Source organism: Pinus tabuliformis, chromosome X (genome assembly GCF_031772625.1).
Source record: "Pinus tabuliformis cultivar Carrire ecotype Pingquan chromosome X, CPIR1, whole genome shotgun sequence".
NCBI classification, from domain to species: Eukaryota; Viridiplantae; Streptophyta; class Pinopsida; order Pinales; family Pinaceae; genus Pinus; species Pinus tabuliformis.
Window position 1 is genome coordinate 1,540,119,618 of NC_142308.1, and position 7,529 is coordinate 1,540,127,146.

A 7,529-nucleotide genomic window follows, 5' to 3' on the forward strand; every position below is an offset into this window, starting at 1 on the left:
CAATCCGCGGGATCGGGTACCTATTACGAACAGTGATCTTGTTTAGCACCCGATAGTCAATACAGAGTCTCCACGTCCCATCCTTCTTCTGTACCAACACTATCGGGCTCCCACAGGGCGAAGAACTCGGACGGATGTGACCTTTCTGCAGGAGCTCCTGAATCTGCCTCTTGATTTCATTGTTCTCCAGAACGGAGCGCCGATAAATTGGTCCATTGGGTAGCGGCGCACCTGGGGTCAGATCGATGGAGTGCTTGACTTGACAGTGCAGAGGAACCCCTGCCGGGGAGGTGAAGATGTCTTCGTACTCCTCCACAATCTTGTCCATATGTAGCTGCCGTGTAGAGGGACCCCGTTTGGAGGCCGCGGCCACTGTCTTCTTCTTCCCTTGAGGGCGTATCATCAGGAAAACAAATTTCCTGGTTTTGGAAATGATCTTATTGCATTGTTTTGCAGTAATCAAAGAGATGGCGGCAGGTGGTGCTACCTCTGGTATCCTGAAAAACTTATTTCCCAATGTAATGATAACAGCACGGGGCCTTGATTCATACACAGCATGTCGCTTCCACAAGTATGGTTGTCCTAGTAATACATCACAAACTTCAAGGGGAGCAATGTCACACAATACCTCATCCGTGAAGGGCTTGATGTTGTATGGAAGGCGACACTGCTGGCTCACGCGAAGATCTCGCCCTTGGTGAAGCCACCCAATGGTGTATGGTTGTGGATGTGTTGTGGTCGGTAAGCCCAACCGCTTCACGACCTCTGCCGAAATGAGGTTCTTTTGACTCCCGCTATCAACAATGAACTGTATCGGGGAGCCCTTTACCCACATCTGGGAGTGGAAGAGACGCTCCTCCTCCTCTGGATCTTCGGGTTCATTTTTCTGGATCTTTGCGGTAGCAACAGTGGCGCTGGGATCCACATCAATGATCTGCTTCCCTTTTTCATACCCCTTATCGGGTTCTGACTCAGAGTCGAAACATGCATCTGATTCTGAAACCTTTAGCTCAGCCACCAGTGACTGCTTGGCCCGACACTCACTTGTGTTGTGAGTGGAGCTCTTATGGAACTCGCACCATTTTCCAGTGTCCTTTCTCGGCTTCGCGGCGTTGCTCTTTGCTTGCAGCTTTGGCTGGTTGTCTTGGGCTGTCCCGCCTTGGCTTTGTCCTTTGTTCTATGGTTTAGGGGCACCTTTCCCCTGCTTTGGATTCGCAGATCCAAAGTCTCGCTTCTTTTGTTTAAACTTCTGCTCGACCTTGACGGCATACCGGTATGCTGCGCCGAGTGAGGGGATGTTTAGGAACTGTATTTCTTCCTGGATGTACTTGTGCAGGCAACCACGGTATTTGAGTATCAAATGTTGCTCTGAATCCTTGATACCCAACTTTGTGCGAAGGGTATGGAAAAGATTGGTGAACTCCGGCACGACTTGGTCCCTTCCCTGCCGCAGCGTGGTCCACTTTATGTATTCATCCTCATAGCTTCCGACAGGGTAGTACTGCTCCTTGATGGCATCCCGGAACGAATCCCAAGTGGGTGCGGCTGAAAATAGTGAGCCAGTACTTTCATCCTTCTGCTCGCAGTAGGTTTCCCACCAGTCCTTGACGTGGGGGGCTGGTTTGAGAAGAGCAAAAACAATCTTTTCCCGACTCGAAAATTCATGAACATAAAAATAACCCTCTAGCAGATTTAACCATTTATCTACGACATCGGCGTCTATCTGACCCTTGAATATGGGGATTTCAAAATTAACTTGTACCTTAAAGGGTGTGGCATTTCCAGAGGAGCTGCTGGAAGCCGATGCGCCGCTTCTGGGTAGCCGCTGAAGGATCTGCGCAAAGCTGTCCATCATCACGTTCCGTTGTCGCTCGAGCGCTTCTTCGAGCAAGATTTTGATGGGATCTCCTGCCCCCTCGTCTTTCTTCTCGTCCGCCATGGGAGGCCGTCGGGATTTGCGAGGCTGGTCTTGCAAAGGTTCAACCAGTTCAAGCCCTAACTCCTTATATCCCGACCTTGTTGGGGACATGCAAAGAAAAACAGAGAAAAAGCAGACCGCTCTGATACCACTGATCCGGGTTTAAACAGGAACGCAACAAATTACAGAGATAACCATATACACAAATATGCAGCGGAAATAATACTTCATTTCACTAATGGAAAATACTGAAAATATGCTTACAAACAGAAATGGAAATAAACTAGCTAGGGCGATGGTAGCTTATCTCTGAGAAGAGATGTGATGGCTACATGCCTCTGAACTGTGTTACAATGAGGCTCGAAGGCCTATTTATTGTTGAGAAACAATGGAAAAACCCTTAACATTCCAAAACCTAACCCTAGGAGATGAAACGCCAAACTGTGGGCCCCGTTTGGGGGTAAGTTGGTACATCAACTTCCCGGGGTCGTAACTTTGGCATATGATCTCCGTTTGACGCGTACAATAGCTCATTAGAAAGATCTATCCGAGCACTATCATTGTTGGAATGGGCAACACCAGTCCATTCCATGGACTCGTGTTGCCCCCGGATTCCCCAAAAAACGTCGTTTAGGGCCTCAAAACGGCTCCGGAAGTCCAGGAGCCGAAAAACTACTAAAAATAGTAAGTTGTGCTACAATTAAGGAAACTGAAAATGCTGAGAAAGACAATGGTGGGGGTCCAGGTGGACTTGGCAGGTGGCCACCAATATCCACCTGGATCACTACTACAAAAATTCAAAATCCTAATGAGTCCCTTGGCCTTCTTATTTATACAAATTAAAGATACCAACAACTTCCTAAAAATTAGGAAAGGTTGGCTCCGAAACTTGAGATTGACTTGTCTTCAACTATCATTGGCTTTATTGCGAATGAACTCAATTTTCTTGGCTGTTTGTAACTTTGATTTGATGAGATCTGGTAGAGGAATCTTCGAATGATTCAAGAGTCAAGGAGGGAGACCAAATCTCCTAAAATCCCTCTTTCTTGTCCACTTCAAGTTCTTGCACTTAAATTAGCCCAAAACTACTCCAATTCCTGGATTTAATACATATTAGGCAACATGACATAACATCTCATCTTTACCCTTCTGACTAATCAAAATATAATAAAAATATGTAAATAAACGTGAGGAAAGTTGATTTTAATAAGTTGGAGAGTGGCATTAAGACCCATATAATTTACTTATTGATGAGCCTCATCACAAGGCTCTCTTTGGTCCCTAATGATGGATAGAGTTCCCATCTGAAACGTTGGACGTATCACTTATATCACACAGTTCCCTTCCGGAAATCTATTACAATATGAATCATTGTGGAAGTCTTTGATCACTCATATCTAGCCTCTATAGAGAGGCATAACTCAAAGAGATAAGAATTTTTGAGAAGTTGCGCATCAAGATCAAAAAATGAATTGTTGATCTAGCCTTTCTAAATCATTGCAGAGACGCTATAATCTTGCCTTCTTTCACCCATATCCATTGTCCACAAAAAAGAAACAATCTGGCGAGAATATTAACCAAAACCAACATGGTCATCCTCCATGCTGAAATTCGATTTGCCAAGTACAAACTCAACAATCTATCTCGTAAAAAAATTTGTATTCACATCAAGCTATCTTCTTGTATTTGCCCTGATATTTTGAATATTATTGATCACCGCTATTTTACTTCTGCTTTTGAATATTTTCAATCTGCATCCAGAATTCAAATTTGAAAATTGGATAGACTTCTTTCCTCCTAGTGAAAATCTGATCATAAAATCTCTTGGATCGTCGACCCCCTCCTACCAGTTTCCGTCTCAAATGGTCTACGGTTTTCGGCCCACAATCCAATAGCTCTCTCTCTTGTGAGTAGGCATTTTGCCCCCACCGAGATGCTCATTAACTTGCAACTACAACTGCATTCAACCGCTTCACCCTCCCCATTTACCCCCACTCATCCCTCGATGCATGTTTCACCCTCTACAAACACCCTTCACCGGCCACGAGAACCGTTCTGTTGTCCCTCAGTGTAGCATACCTCCTCAAAAGTCGATTGTGTGAAAAATGACTCCTCCTTATCTGGCCCAGTGATTTCATGATCAGTATTTCATCTTTTGATTGATTTAAGTAGCTACACATTTACATTCCTGTTCAAGTTCTAATTTTATCAATAACATGTTTTGAGATCTTTTGAAGTGCTAAGTTTCGGAAATTATCATAAGAGACATAAACCTTGTCTTAAATCTACATCCATACTTTCCCTCTAAGAATATTCTTAAAACCAGGAATAGGATTTCCATTTGCATTAAGAGACCAACAAAGACAAAACCCCAAAAACAAAATAAAATTGAAAACAATAAAAGTAAGAAAGTGGTTGTCTTGCACATACAGTGCGCCACACTTCATTAGTTTAGATATCAAATTCTTCATGTTATTTGATGTTATCTCCAGTGCCATGGCTTAACCCCGAAAAGCTACTTGGCGAGCTATTTGATTATAAGTGAAGTGATTTGATTTTACTTTCATTAATCTTCAAGTAGGTAGTTTAGATATCAAGCTCTTCATGTTATTTGACGTTATCTCTAGTGCCATGGCTTAACCCAAAAAGCTACTTGGCGAGCTATCGGATTATAAGTGAAGTAACTTGATTTTTCTTTCATTAATCTGCAAGTAGGTAATTTAGATATCAATTCCTCATGTTATTTGACGTTATCTCCAGTGCCATGGCTTAACCTGAGAAGCTACTTGGCAAGCTATCGGATTATAAGTGCAGTAAATTGATCTTGCTTTCATTAGTCTGCAATTTTTGGTTTGTTTGAGTGCAATAGTTTATATTTTATTCCTGTAATTAGATGGGCAGTAGAGACAGTGATTTCATGATCAATATTTCATCTTTTGATTGATTTAAGTAGCTACACATTTACATTCATGTTCAAGTTCTAATTTTATCAATAACATGTTTTAAGATCTTTTGAAGTGCTAAGTTCTGGAAATTAACATAAGAGACATAAACCTTGTCTTAAATCTACATCTATACTTGCCCTCTAAGAGTATTCTTAAAACCTAAGAATAGGATTTCCATTTGCATTAGGAGACCAACAAAGACAAAACTCCAAAAACAAAATAAAATTGAAAACAATAAAAGTAAGAAAGAGGTTGTCTTGCACATACAGTGTGCAACACTTCATCAGTTTATGACTCCCGGATTGATAATTAATGTATCAATTTAGGACATACTAAATTGACTAAACATGCGACACCCTTGATGCCTTTCAGTCCCATATCAATAACATCTTCCCATTTATCCAGTTCACTATGGAAATTGAATCCAACAAATCCCTCCCTTTCTTAGATGTATTTGTTACTCGCCTCCCCAATGGCTCTCTCTCTCTCTCATCGAGTCTATAGAAAAAAGACACATGCTGACCATTATCTCCATTCCCTTTCTCATCGCCACCCATCCTGTTATCGGGAAATCTAGTGTCTATGTAGAGCTGCTAGTCCCACTAAGGCTGGTAGCTACCTTAGAAACAAACAAACTAAAACCACTTTCATTTTCCTTTATAAGAAGTAGATAAGAGGGGAACAAAGGAGACCAACCTCTGTCTTGTGCTTAGTTCCTTGCTTGATTCCTCTCCCTTCTGGTAGATCTTTGCCACTCGCTTCCTCGTCTACCCAGCTTCAAAGAGCACCTGTAGAATCAAAGCAACATAACACTATCCAAGAATAGAGATCTACTATCATAAAAAATATAGGACCAGATATATATTGACCACAAAAATGCATATATCATCAATCGTACAAGAATGTGGAGGAAAACTTGAATAGATTTATTAATAATCAAGAATAGAAAAGAGGATTACAACCAATTGTTCTGACCCAACGTCATCCTCTCAGCAAGAAAGCCCTTCTTCACCTCATGAAAAGCTTAGATCACCCAACACTAAGATGTTACACCAAAAAACTAGTAGCACTTCCTTACAAGATACAAAATTCCAGCCTCTGGATCTCTGGGAAGAGGGATCCATATATAGATGTTTGCAAGGGGGGTGAGTCAACTTTTGAGATTTGATTAGCGTCCTCTCTCTGATAGTTCTTGATTCCACTTGGAGATTGATGATCTCTTACTCATCCCTGGGTGAATGCAGAGAGGCAAGTGTCACAGGAGAAGTTTCTGGAAGATTCCATGATCCTCCACCCCATAGATTGACCCTACCATTTTTCCACTCTCACCCATCGCACCCCATAGAAGGGCTTTTCATTATGCATCACACCTCCCGTGTGCATTTAGGTGGGATGCAACGCACTTTGACCATGGAGCAGGTGAGATGGTCCAGTTTTGACCAGCTCTGAGTAGTTTTTCATGGAGAACTTTTGGGAGATGCTGTAATCAGTTGACCTTGTTTTTTTAGGGGTTGGAACAAAACTTTTAGGGACTTAGGAGCCCTTGGTTTATGGACATTTATGATTGGGGTTGCAGTGCCTAAAAATGTCTATAACAGTTTCCCCCTAAAGCATGAGGTTGTTAATCTTTTGATGTCGGGTGAAATGATTTATCATGAGGATATGAAGTTTTTTTGAGCTGGAAGGCGACCTGTAATAAGATATAATACAATACATTATCTTCATAATATTTTCATGATCTAGCTGAGGCGGGCATTTCCCATTCTCAACATTATAAATTCATTTTCATGTACATAAGACAGACAATTGTCTGAGTGCAGACTGATGATTCTGGTAGAGCCATCATCCCTCGAATTGGATGATTATCTGTGCAGCAATGATGTACATTTGATGTCTTTATTTTCCTGAATATATATCGCAGCCTGGATGGATGAAACTAGATCTGGGGTCTTCAATCTCGTTCGATCTTTACTCAAAGTACAAGTCGATCCATGTGGGAGATGTTCTGGAGTCGAACATGGAAAGACATCGCCTAATTACCAGCCAATGATGTAAGCTGTTAACAGGAGCGAGAGGAATCACCAATAATGATGATGACCCTCAAGGTACTACAGTACAATTCACGTGGTGTAAATAAGGTACTTGGCGTCGAACACCACGCAAAATCTTTCGGTCGAAGGCCATTGATGTAAACCTGTCACCGGAAGTGAGAAACTTGCCATTGAGGCATGCAAGCTTCAAAGTACTAAAAGGGTTGTTCCTAGATCGACTTCCTGGATAATGAGATGATGTTGACAAGAAGTGATTCGTCATAGGAGGGCCTTAGTGAATCCCACATCAATGACATGAAATGGAGCAAATGATTTTAATGGAGGTGAAAATGATCTGATGATATATGGTTCAGGGTGGTGGTCATGAAAGAATGGAGCGTAAATGTATTGCAGTGGATGAGACACAGGTGAATTCTCTGAGTGACTTCTCTTGAACATATCGGCGACACTGACATGATGGATTGGTAGCGTTAACCCAAAATATGGATGGTGGGATGGACCAATGGTGATATGACCAGTGAACGGAAAAACCCAACCCGACTCGGATGCGGAGTGAAAGTGTCATGTTCAAGAGCGACTTGCTACCAATAAAGTTTCTTCAAGTTTTCTTCCCAA